At 62.6% G+C, this 15838-nt stretch overlaps 9 non-coding genes across 9 annotated transcripts; 3 read left to right on the top strand and 6 right to left on the bottom strand.

Moving 5' to 3' along the window:
- Positions 1-498: 498 nt before the first annotated feature.
- On the bottom strand, positions 499-570 carry TRNAD-GUC (transfer RNA aspartic acid (anticodon GUC)). The gene has a single exon. It is a non-coding gene; the product is annotated as a tRNA-Asp (tRNA).
- Positions 571-1148: 578 nt separating this feature from the next.
- TRNAL-CAG (transfer RNA leucine (anticodon CAG)) lies at positions 1149-1231 on the top strand. The gene has a single exon. It is a non-coding gene; the product is annotated as a tRNA-Leu (tRNA).
- Positions 1232-2892: 1661 nt separating this feature from the next.
- On the top strand, positions 2893-2963 carry TRNAG-GCC (transfer RNA glycine (anticodon GCC)). Its single transcript has one exon. It is a non-coding gene; the product is annotated as a tRNA-Gly (tRNA).
- Positions 2964-7097: 4134 nt separating this feature from the next.
- Positions 7098-7169, bottom strand: TRNAE-CUC (transfer RNA glutamic acid (anticodon CUC)). Its single transcript has one exon. It is a non-coding gene; the product is annotated as a tRNA-Glu (tRNA).
- A 278-nt stretch (positions 7170-7447) lies between these two features.
- TRNAG-UCC (transfer RNA glycine (anticodon UCC)) lies at positions 7448-7519 on the bottom strand. The gene has a single exon. It is a non-coding gene; the product is annotated as a tRNA-Gly (tRNA).
- An 847-nt stretch (positions 7520-8366) lies between these two features.
- On the bottom strand, positions 8367-8438 carry TRNAD-GUC (transfer RNA aspartic acid (anticodon GUC)). Its single transcript has one exon. It is a non-coding gene; the product is annotated as a tRNA-Asp (tRNA).
- A 2326-nt stretch (positions 8439-10764) lies between these two features.
- On the top strand, positions 10765-10835 carry TRNAG-GCC (transfer RNA glycine (anticodon GCC)). The gene has a single exon. It is a non-coding gene; the product is annotated as a tRNA-Gly (tRNA).
- Positions 10836-14970: 4135 nt separating this feature from the next.
- Positions 14971-15042, bottom strand: TRNAE-CUC (transfer RNA glutamic acid (anticodon CUC)). Its single transcript has one exon. It is a non-coding gene; the product is annotated as a tRNA-Glu (tRNA).
- A 278-nt stretch (positions 15043-15320) lies between these two features.
- TRNAG-UCC (transfer RNA glycine (anticodon UCC)) lies at positions 15321-15392 on the bottom strand. Its single transcript has one exon. It is a non-coding gene; the product is annotated as a tRNA-Gly (tRNA).
- Between the last annotated feature and the right edge of the window lie 446 nt (positions 15393-15838).

The raw sequence follows: 15838 nt of genomic DNA, 5'->3' as shown, positions 1-15838 counted from the left end.
GCTGCCTTGCTGCTCCAGGGCCCTCCGCTCCACGCCGCGGCCCGCCCCCGCCCCCGGGGCACGCGTCTTCCAGCCCCCGGCTCGCCAAAGCCCTTCTCCACCGGGCGCTGGGCCAGGCCACTCCCCGCACCGACAGGGGGACGGCACTCATCCGCCTCCCACCCGTCCCGGCAGCTGTGCACCTATGCCGCTGTGCATAGCTGCGCAGCTGTGCGTCGCGACGCAAGGAGCCCCCTGAGACAGCCACTTGGGGCGGGCCGCAATGTCATCGGGCGCTTGTGGGGTCCAGAGGAGGCCGTCGCTCGGCCCTGGCGACTGAGCGCCCGGCGAGGAGGAAGGGCTGGGTGGCTGGAGGGGGGCGAGGGTGGGCAGGCTGGGCACGCGCTGGCGCCCTGCGCCTCGCTGGAGGGCGGAGGGCGGAGGGAGGAGAAGAAGGGCCCTTGGGAGCCAGGCGGCAGGACAGAGAGCGGCGCCAGCCACCAAAAGAGGGCGTGTTGCCTCCCCGTCGGGGAATCGAACCCCGGTCTCCCGCGTGACAGGCGGGGATACTCACCACTATACTAACGAGGACGGCGGCCACCGCCCCCGCGCCCGGCCGCTCTCGGGCTGCCTGCCGACGCCTCCCCCTGCCCTCCGGCCCCCTGCCCACCACGGGCGCCCGGCTCGTGCCCGACCCGACCCGACCCAACGCCACACCAACCGCGTCCTCCAAAGCAGCAGCCCCCGACCCCGACAGGGACCCGGACCCGCGTGGCCCTGAAAACTCCGAGTGCGCGCTGCCTACTGCCTCCGACGCGGGGATCGCGCCGGGTGGAGGGGGCCCGAGACGGAAAGCAAGGCTGCGAGGAGGGGGTGGGCGCGCGCCGGGCCATGGCCGGCGAGGAGACGCGCGGGTGGGGGTCGGCGGCAGGGGCTGGCCCGACGCGGCCCGGCTGCGTCCGGGGCCAGGGGTGGGCGAGGGCGCCACCGCGGCGCAGCCAGGCGCGTCGTCTGGCCGTGCTCCCCGTCGGCCGCCGCGCGCCCGTTCTGTCGCTCACCCAGACGGCCGTGCGCCTGGCGCGGAGCACCGCGCCCCGCCAAGGGCACCGGGGTTCGCGTCGCGTCGGGTCCCAGCCAGCCCAGCGGCCACGCGCACGCCCAGGCCCGCCGTCAGGATGGCCGAGCGGTCTAAGGCGCTGCGTTCAGGTCGCAGTCTCCCCTGGAGGCGTGGGTTCGAATCCCACTCCTGACAAGCCAGCCTTTTGGCCCGCCCGACAAACGCACCCGGCCCTATGGCAGCGCTTTACTGCCTTCCAGTCCGTTCGCGCCCTGCACTCTTGCGGCCTCTCCAAACTCCGGCCCGGACATCCACGCCTCTCAGACGCGGGACCTTCTCAGCCACGGCCGCGGGCCTGGCAGAAACGGCGCACTAGGAACCCTCCGGCGACTGGCTTTCCGGACAAACGCCCTCCCCAGGGGCCAGCTCCTAAGCCCCCTCCTACCTGCACCCCCACCAGAAAAACCTTCAGTCCTTCGCAGCCCATCTTTCCTCACCTGCTTGCGGCTGCTGCTGCTGCTGCTGGTTTTCCTGCCTGCCTGCCTGCCTGCCTGCCTGCCTGCCTGCCTTCGTCCCTCCCTCCCACTCCCACTCCCACGCTCCACCCCGCCCCCACCGCCACACGCAGAACGGCCGCGTGTGGAAAGCCCGTCCACGCCTGGCCCGCCCTCCGACTTCGGCCCGGTGAACAGCGGACTCGCTCTCACAGCCTTTCTTCCACTTCCGCCACCAGCAGCTCTCCCTCTTTCCAACATCCTGTCCTTCCCGCCAGCCCCAACGGCCCGCCTGCCCATTCCATTCCCTCCACAGCCACACCGTCTTGCCGGCCTGTGGTGCGTGCCCTCGGTGCTTTTTCGCCTTGGGACCTTGGCCGGACCACACCTGCCTACCTGCCTGCCTGCCTGCCTGCCTGCCGGGCCGCGTGCAGCCCAGCCTCCTGCTGGCCAGCCAACAGGGGGCCCTCCCTGCACGGGGCCTGGCGCAGGAGTCGCTCCCGGGAACGGTGCTCCAGTGAGTAGTGAGCGGAAGCCCTGGATGCCCTGTCACCCACCACAGACGTCCGGCCCCCAGCCCGGGCCACCCACCTCGGCGCCACAGCGCAAGTCCCTCGGGGAAGCCGCTGCTCCGGCCGGACCCAACCACACCCTGGCGCGCTCCCTCCCTCACCGGGCTGTCCGCGAGCCAGCAGCCAGTCTGCCCAAGTGCTTCTCCTCACAACCAACGCAGCAGAGCGGGACCCCGCGGGAGAGGGGTGGGCCAGAGCGCAGAAGCGAGGCTCAGACACCTTTGGTCTTGTGGCCTGAGCGCCGCTCGGCGACGGCGGCGGCGGCGGCGGCGGCGGCGGCGGCGGTGCCCGGTGTCCATCTCCCACGCTCGCGGTCCCTGCACAGCCCCGAGCTCCGATCCCTGCCCCCGCCCGCCCTCGCACGCCCCGCACCAGCAAGAAAGCCAGCCGCCAGAGGGGCTGTGCGTCGGGGCCGGGCGGCTGCTGAGAGGAACGTCGGCGCTCAGCCGCAGCGGCCACGCCTCGCCTGCCCTGACTGGGATTCGGGCGCGGGCCAGGCCGCTTCGGCTCCTGGCTTCCTCTGGCGACACCGACAGTCTCGCGGCGGCCGTGGACGGCAGAGAAAGCGCGGGACGGGCCGAGCACGCCTGCGTCCCTCCGTCCCTCGTCCCTCGGTGCTTCCGACCGCCTCGCGCCCTGGGGTCGCCAGCGTGCCCGGAGCCTCTCATTCAGGTGGCCCGTCGGCCTCCTGCTCAAATGGAGCACATGCCCACGGGGCGAGCAGTGACCAGGGTCCGGCGGTTGGCGGCGAGCGCCGCTGGGGCAGCGCCGGGCGCCGGCGGCCATCGGTGCATGGGTGGTTCAGTGGTAGAATTCTCGCCTGCCACGCGGGAGGCCCGGGTTCGATTCCCGGCCCATGCAGCCGCAGCGTCCCCTTTTGGTTCCCGCAGCCCCACAGCGGAGCTGGGCTTCCCCGCTGCCACACTCAAGGCACCGGTCCTGCAACAGCTCGCTCACCACCGCACCTTCCGGCCCCTGTCCTTCCCACGCAGACGCCCCCACCCCACACACACCCGGGAGCCACGCCTCCAGGACCTGACACCTTGCGGGCTCAGCCACTCTTACGCCCAGACCCCTTCCTTGTCCTTGCTCTCGTCCTTACCCCGACCCCGCTTGTGTCACGCTTCTCGCTGTAAGGAACACCCCACACTGGCACCCGCACAGCCCAACCTCTTCACCTTTCGCCACGTTTCCAAGCTCTCTGCCTCACTCTGCCCGCACTGCGAAAGTTATACTATGTTTGCACAACCAGGAGCAAGGAAGTTGCCACCTCTGGGAGTGATACATCCCATTTTCCTGGAGAGTCCCCAAAGCGTCCACTTGCACGAGGAGTTCAAAAAGAAGTCCACACTATCATCGCAGACTGCACTCTAGATTCATGTTCTGACCCTCGACAGAAATACGTTTCCAACACCGGCCCGCTCCTCCACCACTACTGCCACCACCACCATCAGCACGACAAACACCACCCCCTCCCCTGAACCTCTGCTCCCACCAACAGCGTCAGCCCTCGGGACAGCACCACCGGCACCACCACCTCAGCCTCCACCCTACTCCCACAGACACCCCCATCCCACCCCCTATCTCCCCACTTTTCCCCCGATCCTTTCCAAATCCTACGTTGTCAAGGATCCTGCCCTTGCCTCTGTCCCGTTGCCCTCCTTTTTTCCCCCTTCGTCTTCGTCTCCTTTTCGTAGCAGTACGGTTGATTTACAATACTGGGTTACTTTCAGGTGTACAGCCAAGTGATTCAGTTATATGTCCTTTTCCAGGTTATTTTCCATTATACGTTATCACGACATATGAATACAGTTCCCTGTGCTGTACGGCAAATCCTTGTTGCTTCTGTGCTTTATGTATAGTATTTCCCCTCTGTTAATCGCAGCTCCGGATTCTTCCCTGCCCTACACTTTCCCCTTGGGTAACGAACAGTGTGTTTTCCATGTCTGTGAGTCCGTTGCTCTTTGGCACATACATCCGTTTGTAGTACGGTTTAGATTCCACATATCTTTGTGCTTCTCTGCCTGACTTACGTCGCTAAGTGGAGTATACTCTAGGTCCATCCTTATCGGTGCAAATGGCAATATCTCACTCTTTTGTATGGCTGAGTAATATTCCACAGTACATACGTACCACGTCTTCCTGTGCCAGCCATCGGTTGATGGGCACTTGGGTTTTGTCCATGTCTTGGCTGTGGCCCGTAGTGCTGCTGTGAACGTGGGGGTGCATGGATCTCTGCAAATGACAGTTTCTCTCCTTTGCCGATGTGTACCCACGATGGGGAGGGCTGGATCATATGGGAGCTCGTATTCCACCTATTTATTTAGTGTGTTGTTTTTATTTATGCATTTAATATTTACTTATTCATTTACTTATAAGAACTAGTAGCTGTAATTTTGGAAGAAAAGTTGATTAACGATATTGAGTTAGTTTCAGGTGCACAGCAAAGCGGATACTGTCTTCCATGTCTAATATTGTTTCAGATTGCTTTCCATTACAGTTTACTACAGGATACTGAATATCATTCCCGGTGTTATTCTGGAAATCCTTGTTGCTTATGTCTTTTATATGAAGTACGGTGTATCTGTTCATCGCAGCTCCTAATTTATGCCTCCACCCCTCCCGTTCTCCTCGGGGAACCATCAGTGTGTTTCCTATGTCTGTGAGTCTGTTTCTCTTTTGCACATACCTTCTTTTCTATTATGTTTTAGATTCCACGTATGTTTGTGCTTCTCTGTCAGACTTACTTCGCTAAGTGTAATGTTCTCTAGGACCATCCTTATTGTGGCAAATGGCAATATTTCGTTTTCTGAAATGGCTGAGTAATATTCCACAGTACATATATACCGCATCTTTTCCTGTCAGCCAACTGTTGACGGGCACATGGGTTTTTTCTATGTCTTGGCTGCGGCACACAGTGCTGCTGCAAACACGGGGGTGCGTGGATCTCTTCAAACAACAGTTTTTCTCTTTGGCGGATGTGTACCCACGACGGGGATTGCTGGATCATCTGATGGCTCATGTTTCTCCTGTTTATTTTGGTCGTTGTTTTTATTTATTTACTTACTTACTTACTTATAAGTACTAGTACTCGTGGTTTAAGAAGAAGAGTTGATTAACAATATTGAGTTAGTTTCAGGTGTACAGCAAGGGGGATACTGTTTTCCATGTCTAATATTGTTTCAGATTGATTTCCACTACAGGTTATTGCAGGATATTGACTATCACTCCCTGCGTTATTCTGGAAATCCTTGTTGCTTATCTCCTTTATATGAAGTACTGTGTATCTGTTCATCGAGCTCCTAATTTATCCCTCCACCCCTCCTTTTTACCTCGGGTAACCATCACTGTGTCTTCTAGGTCTGTGAGTCTGTTTCTGTTTTGCACATAGATTCATTGGTAGTACTTTTTAGATTCCACATATCTTTGTGCTTCTCTGTCGGACCTACTTCACTAAGTGTAATATTCTCTGGGAGCATTCTTGTTGCGGCAAATGGCAATATTTCATTCTTTTTTATTAATGGCTGAGTAATATCCCATAGTACATATATACCACCTCTTCTTGTGCTAGCCACCCGTTGACGGGCACTTGGGTTTTTTCCCGTGTCTTGGCTACTGCAAATAGTGCCGCTGTGAACGTGGAGGTGCTTGTGCCTTTTTGCACTCTTGTTTCGTCATTGCCGGGTACGTACCCAGGAGTGGGATTGCTGGATCATAGGGGACCTCTCCTTTGGCCTCTTTCAACCTCAACCCCTCCTCCCCCCACCCCCGCCGCCACACACACCTGAGACCGGATGGTTTCTCCCGATGAGAGGTGATGTATATGTTTCTGGGGCAGTAGAATGCCCCCACCCCATTCGGACCCCGCCTAGCCCCTGAGGCGTGCTCCGTTTCTGCTCTTCTCTTGCCTGCCTCCTACCCACCGCCCCCAGTCCCAACCCACTGGTTAGCCTGACCACCTTGCCGCACAGCACACCAGTCTGGCGCGCTCACCCGCCACCCCACCGCGAAGGGGTCCTCTCCCACCGTCTTCCTCGCCCCACAGCCCACTCACACACCCCGCCCTTCCCCCCAGCCTGCCGGCTCGGACCCCTCTCCCCGCCACCTTCCCCTTGTATCCCAGGCCCGACTGTCACATGTCCTGCCCGGAAGTCTCACTTCCGCCAGTGCTCCTCAGACGCACTCCTACTCCAGGCCCACCCCGGCCCCTGATCTGACCCACCCGTACACACGTGCCGGGCCAGGTGCTGCCACCACCCCCAAGCTTCTGCTGAGCCCCTGCCTGAGTGGCCAGCCGCTCTCCCGGGCCAGGTCCCCGCCAGCCCAACACCTCCCGCTCCTGCCCGCGCTCCACCCAGACACCCCAGGCCCTTCCTCGCACCTCCCAGCACGCGGCCCACCGCCGCCCTCTCTCCATGGGGTCCTTCTGCTCCGTTCCCTAACCCGCGTGGGGTGGCCACCGACCGCGGCCACAAACACCTTCATCCCACACTGTCAGCCACCCCCACGGCACCGGCAAGGGCGTTCAGGAAACCTGCTGCGGTGGTGCGAAGCACCCGTCTGCCCACCGGTGCTCCTTTCCACAGGGGATCCGGCTTTGTTAGAAGGCACCGCGTGTGACACCGCCGTCGCCGTCGGCGCTGCCGCCGCTGTCGCCGTGGGGGAAAAGCAGTGCTGATGGAGAGTCCAGACACAGGCGGGGGCGTTTGCTCGTGGCCACGGCCACGGCGGCGAGAGGCGCGGCCCCGGCCACTCGTGTTTGGGGCTGAGGCAAGCGTCCGAAAAGGAAGACACGGGACGTCGAAGGCCTCGAGTGGGCGCGCGCCAGTGCGGCCAAAAGGTTTGGCCGGGGAGGGAGGGTGGAGGTTGCCTGGCAGGGCTTGGGCTGGAGGTGCAGGGCACCGGGCGGCTCTTGTCGGGGCGCCGAGGCCGCGGAGCAAGCGTGGCCTAAAAGTGGGATGTGGACGGTGGGAGGTAGAGAGGCAGAAGAAAGGCTTCCCTGACCGGGAATCGAACCCGGGCCGCGGCGGTGAGAGCGCCGAATCCTAACCACTAGACCACCAGGGAGCGTCAGGCTCTACCACTGCTCCTGCTGGACCCATAGCACCCGCTCGGCGCCACCTTGGCGCCAAGACCCGGCCTTTCCAAGTCCAGCCACGCGCCGCCCCTGGCAATCCACGTGTCCTACCGTCCTTCCTGCTTGCAGCGCCCTCAGAACACTGCGCGCCTGCTTCTCGCACACACAAGAAAAGCCGCTGGGGCCAGCTAGCTCCCTGCTCCCAGCTCTCCCTCACAGGCCCCCGGCCGGCCGGCCGCCCGTGGAGCTCGGTAAAAGGTCAGCCCGCTGCGTTGGCCGGGAATCGAACCCGGGTCAACTGCTTGGAAGGCAGCTATGCTCACCACTATACCACCAACGCTGCACAGCCCGGGCCGCCCCGAGACGCCGGCACCGGGCTCGCCCGAGCGCACTCTCGTCGCCGCCGCCTTCTCCTCCTCCTCCTCCTCCTCCTCCTCCTCCTTCTCTTCCTCCTCCTACTCCCCTTTCTCTTCCTCGTCCTCCTCCTCGTCCTCCTCCTCCTCCTCCTCCTCCTCCTCAGCCGCCGCCGCCGCCGCAGCCGCCGCTTGGAGCAGCCCTGCCCCGACGCCCCGCCGGCCGGCAGCTCTGTGACGTCACAGGCGCCACCAAGGCTCCCCGGCGCCCCACCCGCGCCAGCCCTACGAAGCTGCCCTCGGCCACCGGCCCGACCGCCTCAGGGGGGCGCTCTCGCTGCCTTGCTGCTCCAGGGCCCTCCGCTCCACGCCGCGGCCCGCCCCCGCCCCCGGGGCACGCGTCTTCCAGCCCCCGGCTCGCCAAAGCCCTTCTCCACCGGGCGCTGGGCCAGGCCACTCCCCGCACCGACAGGGGGACGGCACTCATCCGCCTCCCACCCGTCCCGGCAGCTGTGCACCTATGCCGCTGTGCATAGCTGCGCAGCTGTGCGTCGCGACGCAAGGAGCCCCCTGAGACAGCCACTTGGGGCGGGCCGCAATGTCATCGGGCGCTTGTGGGGTCCAGAGGAGGCCGTCGCTCGGCCCTGGCGACTGAGCGCCCGGCGAGGAGGAAGGGCTGGGTGGCTGCAGGGGGGCGAGGGTGGGCAGGCTGGGCACGCGCTGGCGCCCTGCGCCTCGCTGGAGGGCGGAGGGCGGAGGGAGGAGAAGAAGGGCCCTTGGGAGCCAGGCGGCAGGACAGAGAGCGGCGCCAGCCACCAAAAGAGGGCGTGTTGCCTCCCCGTCGGGGAATCGAACCCCGGTCTCCCGCGTGACAGGCGGGGATACTCACCACTATACTAACGAGGACGGCGGCCACCGCCCCCGCGCCCGGCCGCTCTCGGGCTGCCTGCCGACGCCTCCCCCTGCCCTCCGGCCCCCTGCCCACCACGGGCGCCCGGCTCGTGCCCGACCCGACCCGACCCAACGCCACACCAACCGCGTCCTCCAAAGCAGCAGCCCCCGACCCCGACAGGGACCCGGACCCGCGTGGCCCTGAAAACTCCGAGTGCGCGCTGCCTACTGCCTCCGACGCGGGGATCGCGCCGGGTGGAGGGGGCCCGAGACGGAAAGCAAGGCTGCGAGGAGGGGGTGGGCGCGCGCCGGGCCATGGCCGGCGAGGAGACGCGCGGGTGGGGGTCGGCGGCAGGGGCTGGCCCGACGCGGCCCGGCTGCGTCCGGGGCCAGGGGTGGGCGAGGGCGCCACCGCGGCGCAGCCAGGCGCGTCGTCTGGCCGTGCTCCCCGTCGGCCGCCGCGCGCCCGTTCTGTCGCTCACCCAGACGGCCGCGCGCCTGGCGCGGAGCACCGCGCCCCGCCAAGGGCACCGGGGTTCGCGTCGCGTCGGGTCCCAGCCAGCCCAGCGGCCACGCGCACGCCCAGGCCCGCCGTCAGGATGGCCGAGCGGTCTAAGGCGCTGCGTTCAGGTCGCAGTCTCCCCTGGAGGTGTGGGTTCGAATCCCACTCCTGACAAGCCAGCCTTTTGGCCCGCCCGACAAACGCACCCGGCCCTATGGCAGCGCTTTACTGCCTTCCAGTCCGTTCGCGCCCTGCACTCTTGCGGCCTCTCCAAACTCCGGCCCGGACATCCACGCCTCTCAGACGCGGGACCTTCTCAGCCACGGCCGCGGGCCTGGCAGAAACGGCGCACTAGGAACCCTCCGGCGACTGGCTTTCCGGACAAACGCCCTCCCCAGGGGCCAGCTCCTAAGCCCCCTCCTACCTGCACCCCCACCAGAAAAACCTTCAGTCCTTCGCAGCCCATCTTTCCTCACCTGCTTGCGGCTGCTGCTGCTGCTGCTGGTTTTCCTGCCTGCCTGCCTGCCTGCCTGCCTGCCTGCCTGCCTGCCTTCGTCCCTCCCTCCCACTCCCACTCCCACGCTCCACCCCGCCCCCACCGCCACACGCAGAACGGCCGCGTGTGGAAAGCCCGTCCACGCCTGGCCCGCCCTCCGACTTCGGCCCGGTGAACAGCGGACTCGCTCTCACAGCCTTTCTTCCACTTCCGCCACCAGCAGCTCTCCCTCTTTCCAACATCCTGTCCTTCCCGCCAGCCCCAACGGCCCGCCTGCCCATTCCATTCCCTCCACAGCCACACCGTCTTGCCGGCCTGTGGTGCGTGCCCTCGGTGCTTTTTCGCCTTGGGACCTTGGCCGGACCACACCTGCCTACCTGCCTGCCTGCCTGCCTGCCTGCCGGGCCGCGTGCAGCCCAGCCTCCTGCTGGCCAGCCAACAGGGGGCCCTCCCTGCACGGGGCCTGGCGCAGGAGTCGCTCCCGGGAACGGTGCTCCAGTGAGTAGTGAGCGGAAGCCCTGGATGCCCTGTCACCCACCACAGACGTCCGGCCCCCAGCCCGGGCCACCCACCTCGGCGCCACAGCGCAAGTCCCTCGGGGAAGCCGCTGCTCCGGCCGGACCCAACCACACCCTGGCGCGCTCCCTCCCTCACCGGGCTGTCCGCGAGCCAGCAGCCAGTCTGCCCAAGTGCTTCTCCTCACAACCAACGCAGCAGAGCGGGACCCCGCGGGAGAGGGGTGGGCCAGAGCGCAGAAGCGAGGCTCAGACACCTTTGGTCTTGTGGCCTGAGCGCCGCTCGGCGACGGCGGCGGCGGCGGCGGCGGCGGCGGCGGCGGTGCCCGGTGTCCATCTCCCACGCTCGCGGTCCCTGCACAGCCCCGAGCTCCGATCCCTGCCCCCGCCCGCCCTCGCACGCCCCGCACCAGCAAGAAAGCCAGCCGCCAGAGGGGCTGTGCGTCGGGGCCGGGCGGCTGCTGAGAGGAACGTCGGCGCTCAGCCGCAGCGGCCACGCCTCGCCTGCCCTGACTGGGATTCGGGCGCGGGCCAGGCCGCTTCGGCTCCTGGCTTCCTCTGGCGACACCGACAGTCTCGCGGCGGCCGTGGACGGCAGAGAAAGCGCGGGACGGGCCGAGCACGCCTGCGTCCCTCCGTCCCTCGTCCCTCGGTGCTTCCGACCGCCTCGCGCCCTGGGGTCGCCAGCGTGCCCGGAGCCTCTCATTCAGGTGGCCCGTCGGCCTCCTGCTCAAATGGAGCACATGCCCACGGGGCGAGCAGTGACCAGGGTCCGGCGGTTGGCGGCGAGCGCCGCTGGGGCAGCGCCGGGCGCCGGCGGCCATCGGTGCATGGGTGGTTCAGTGGTAGAATTCTCGCCTGCCACGCGGGAGGCCCGGGTTCGATTCCCGGCCCATGCAGCCGCAGCGTCCCCTTTTGGTTCCCGCAGCCCCACAGCGGAGCTGGGCTTCCCCGCTGCCACACTCAAGGCACCGGTCCTGCAACAGCTCGCTCACCACCGCACCTTCCGGCCCCTGTCCTTCCCACGCAGACGCCCCCACCCCACACACACCCGGGAGCCACGCCTCCAGGACCTGACACCTTGCGGGCTCAGCCACTCTTACGCCCAGACCCCTTCCTTGTCCTTGCTCTCGTCCTTACCCCGACCCCGCTTGTGTCACGCTTCTCGCTGTAAGGAACACCCCACACTGGCACCCGCACAGCCCAACCTCTTCACCTTTCGCCACGTTTCCAAGCTCTCTGCCTCACTCTGCCCGCACTGCGAAAGTTATACTATGTTTGCACAACCAGGAGCAAGGAAGTTGCCACCTCTGGGAGTGATACATCCCATTTTCCTGGAGAGTCCCCAAAGCGTCCACTTGCACGAGGAGTTCAAAAAGAAGTCCACACTATCATCGCAGACTGCACTCTAGATTCATGTTCTGACCCTCGACAGAAATACGTTTCCAACACCGGCCCGCTCCTCCACCACTACTGCCACCACCACCATCAGCACGACAAACACCACCCCCTCCCCTGAACCTCTGCTCCCACCAACAGCGTCAGCCCTCGGGACAGCACCACCGGCACCACCACCTCAGCCTCCACCCTACTCCCACAGACACCCCCATCCCACCCCCTATCTCCCCACTTTTCCCCCGATCCTTTCCAAATCCTACGTTGTCAAGGATCCTGCCCTTGCCTCTGTCCCGTTGCCCTCCTTTTTTCCCCCTTCGTCTTCGTCTCCTTTTCGTAGCAGTATGGTTGATTTACAATACTGGGTTACTTTCAGGTGTACAGCCAAGTGATTCAGTTATATGTCCTTTTCCAGGTTATTTTCCATTATACGTTATCACGACATATGAATACAGTTCCCTGTGCTGTACGGCAAATCCTTGTTGCTTCTGTGCTTTATGTATAGTATTTCCCCTCTGTTAATCGCAGCTCCGGATTCTTCCCTGCCCTACACTTTCCCCTTGGGTAACGAACAGTGTGTTTTCCATGTCTGTGAGTCCGTTGCTCTTTGGCACATACATCCGTTTGTAGTACGGTTTAGATTCCACATATCTTTGTGCTTCTCTGCCTGACTTACGTCGCTAAGTGGAGTATACTCTAGGTCCATCCTTATCGGTGCAAATGGCAATATCTCACTCTTTTGTATGGCTGAGTAATATTCCACAGTACATACGTACCACGTCTTCCTGTGCCAGCCATCGGTTGATGGGCACTTGGGTTTTGTCCATGTCTTGGCTGTGGCCCGTAGTGCTGCTGTGAACGTGGGGGTGCATGGATCTCTGCAAATGACAGTTTCTCTCCTTTGCCGATGTGTACCCACGATGGGGAGGGCTGGATCATATGGGAGCTCGTATTCCACCTATTTATTTAGTGTGTTGTTTTTATTTATGCATTTAATATTTACTTATTCATTTACTTATAAGAACTAGTAGCTGTAATTTTGGAAGAAAAGTTGATTAACGATATTGAGTTAGTTTCAGGTGCACAGCAAAGCGGATACTGTCTTCCATGTCTAATATTGTTTCAGATTGCTTTCCATTACAGTTTACTACAGGATATTGAATATCATTCCCGGTGTTATTCTGGAAATCCTTGTTGCTTATGTCTTTTATATGAAGTACGGTGTATCTGTTCATCGCAGCTCCTAATTTATGCCTCCACCCCTCCCGTTCTCCTCGGGGAACCATCAGTGTGTTTCCTATGTCTGTGAGTCTGTTTCTCTTTTGCACATACCTTCTTTTCTATTATGTTTTAGATTCCACGTATGTTTGTGCTTCTCTGTCAGACTTACTTCGCTAAGTGTAATGTTCTCTAGGACCATCCTTATTGTGGCAAATGGCAATATTTCGTTTTCTGAAATGGCTGAGTAATATTCCACAGTACATATATACCGCATCTCTTCCTGTCAGCCAACTGTTGATGGGCACATGGGTTTTTTCTATGTCTTGGCTGCGGCACACAGTGCTGCTGCAAACACGGGGGTGCGTGGATCTCTTCAAACAACAGTTTTTCTCTTTGGCGGATGTGTACCCACGACGGGGATTGCTGGATCATCTGATGGCTCATGTTTCTCCTGTTTATTTTGGTCGTTGTTTTTATTTATTTACTTACTTACTTACTTATAAGTACTAGTACTCGTGGTTTAAGAAGAAGAGTTGATTAACAATATTGAGTTAGTTTCAGGTGTACAGCAAGGGGGATACTGTTTTCCATGTCTAATATTGTTTCAGATTGATTTCCACTACAGGTTATTGCAGGATATTGACTATCACTCCCTGCGTTATTCTGGAAATCCTTGTTGCTTATCTCCTTTATATGAAGTACTGTGTATCTGTTCATCGAGCTCCTAATTTATCCCTCCACCCCTCCTTTTTACCTCGGGTAACCATCACTGTGTCTTCTAGGTCTGTGAGTCTGTTTCTGTTTTGCACATAGATTCATTGGTAGTACTTTTTAGATTCCACATATCTTTGTGCTTCTCTGTCGGACCTACTTCACTAAGTGTAATATTCTCTGGGAGCATTCTTGTTGCGGCAAATGGCAATATTTCATTCTTTTTTATTAATGGCTGAGTAATATCCCATAGTACATATATACCACCTCTTCTTGTACTAGCCACCCGTTGACGGGCACTTGGGTTTTTTTCCCGTGTCTTGGCTACTGCAAATAGTGCCGCTGTGAACGTGGAGGTGCTTGTGCCTTTTTGCACTCTTGTTTCGTCATTGCCGGGTACGTACCCAGGAGTGGGATTGCTGGATCATAGGGGACCTCTCCTTTGGCCTCTTTCAACCTCAACCCCTCCTCCCCCCACCCCCGCCGCCACACACACCTGAGACCGGATGGTTTCTCCCGATGAGAGGTGATGTATATGTCTCTGGGGCAGTAGAATGCCCCCACCCCATTCGGACCCCGCCTAGCCCCTGAGGCGCGCTCCGTTTCTGCTCTTCTCTTGCCTGCCTCCTACCCACCGCCCCCAGTCCCAACCCACTGGTTAGCCTGACCACCTTGCCGCACAGCACACCAGTCTGGCGCGCTCACCCGCCACCCCACCGCGAAGGGGTCCTCTCCCACCGTCTTCCTCGCCCCACAGCCCACTCACACACCCCGCCCTTCCCCCCAGCCTGCCGGCTCGGACCCCTCTCCCCGCCACCTTCCCCTTGTATCCCAGGCCCGACTGTCACATGTCCTGCCCGGAAGTCTCACTTCCGCCAGTGCTCCTCAGACGCACTCCTACTCCAGGCCCACCCCGGCCCCTGATCTGACCCACCCGTACACACGTGCCGGGCCAGGTGCTGCCACCACCCCCAAGCTTCTGCTGAGCCCCTGCCTGAGTGGCCAGCCGCTCTCCCGGGCCAGGTCCCCGCCAGCCCAACACCTCCCGCTCCTGCCCGCGCTCCACCCAGACACCCCAGGCCCTTCCTCGCACCTCCCAGCACGCGGCCCACCGCCGCCCTCTCTCCATGGGGTCCTTCTGCTCCGTTCCCTAACCCGCGTGGGGTGGCCACCGACCGCGGCCACAAACACCTTCATCCCACACTGTCAGCCACCCCCACGGCACCGGCAAGGGCGTTCAGGAAACCTGCTGCGGTGGTGCGAAGCACCCGTCTGCCCACCGGTGCTCCTTTCCACAGGGGATCCGGCTTTGTTAGAAGGCACCGCGTGTGACACCGCCGTCGCCGTCGGCGCTGCCGCCGCTGTCGCCGTGGGGGAAAAGCAGTGCTGATGGAGAGTCCAGACACAGGCGGGGGCGTTTGCTCGTGGCCACGGCCACGGCGGCGAGAGGCGCGGCCCCGGCCACTCGTGTTTGGGGCTGAGGCAAGCGTCCGAAAAGGAAGACACGGGACGTCGAAGGCCTCGAGTGGGCGCGCGCCAGTGCGGCCAAAAGGTTTGGCCGGGGAGGGAGGGTGGAGGTTGCCTGGCAGGGCTTGGGCTGGAGGTGCAGGGCACCGGGCGGCTCTTGTCGGGGCGCCGAGGCCGCGGAGCAAGCGTGGCCTAAAAGTGGGATGTGGACGGTGGGAGGTAGAGAGGCAGAAGAAAGGCTTCCCTGACCGGGAATCGAACCCGGGCCGCGGCGGTGAGAGCGCCGAATCCTAACCACTAGACCACCAGGGAGCGTCAGGCTCTACCACTGCTCCTGCTGGACCCATAGCACCCGCTCGGCGCCACCTTGGCGCCAAGACCCGGCCTTTCCAAGTCCAGCCACGCGCCGCCCCTGGCAATCCACGTGTCCTACCGTCCTTCCTGCTTGCAGCGCCCTCAGAACACTGCGCGCCTGCTTCTCGCACACACAAGAAAAGCCGCTGGGGCCAGCTAGCTCCCTGCTCCCAGCTCTCCCTCACAGGCCCCCGGCCGGCCGGCCGCCCGTGGAGCTCGGTAAAAGGTCAGCCCGCTGCGTTGGCCGGGAATCGAACCCGGGTCAACTGCTTGGAAGGCAGCTATGCTCACCACTATACCACCAACGCTGCACAGCCCGGGCCGCCCCGAGACGCCGGCACCGGGCTCGCCCGAGCGCACTCTCGTCGCCGCCGCCTTCTCCTCCTCCTCCTCCTCCTCCTCCTCCTCCTCCTTCTCTTCCTCCTCCTACTCCCCTTTCTCTTCCTCGTCCTCCTCCTCGTCCTCCTCCTCCTCCTCCTCCTCAGCCGCCGCCGCCGCCGCAGCCGCCGCTTGGAGCAGCCCTGCCCCGACGCCCCGCCGGCCGGCAGCTCTGTGACGTCACAGGCGCCACCAAGGCTCCCCGGCGCCCCACCCGCGCCAGCCCTACGAAGCTGCCCTCGGCCACCGGCCCGACCGCCTCAGGGGGGCGCTCTCGCTGCCTTGCTGCTCCAGGGCCCTCCGCTCCACGCCGCGGCCCGCCCCCGCCCCCGGGGCACGCGTCTTCCAGCCCCCGGCTCGCCAAAGCCCTTCTCCA

This window comes from Eubalaena glacialis, unplaced genomic scaffold, assembly GCF_028564815.1.
Source record: "Eubalaena glacialis isolate mEubGla1 unplaced genomic scaffold, mEubGla1.1.hap2.+ XY scaffold_456, whole genome shotgun sequence".
Taxonomy (NCBI): domain Eukaryota; kingdom Metazoa; phylum Chordata; class Mammalia; order Artiodactyla; family Balaenidae; genus Eubalaena; species Eubalaena glacialis.
This window is presented reverse-complemented; position numbering and strand designations above follow the sequence as displayed.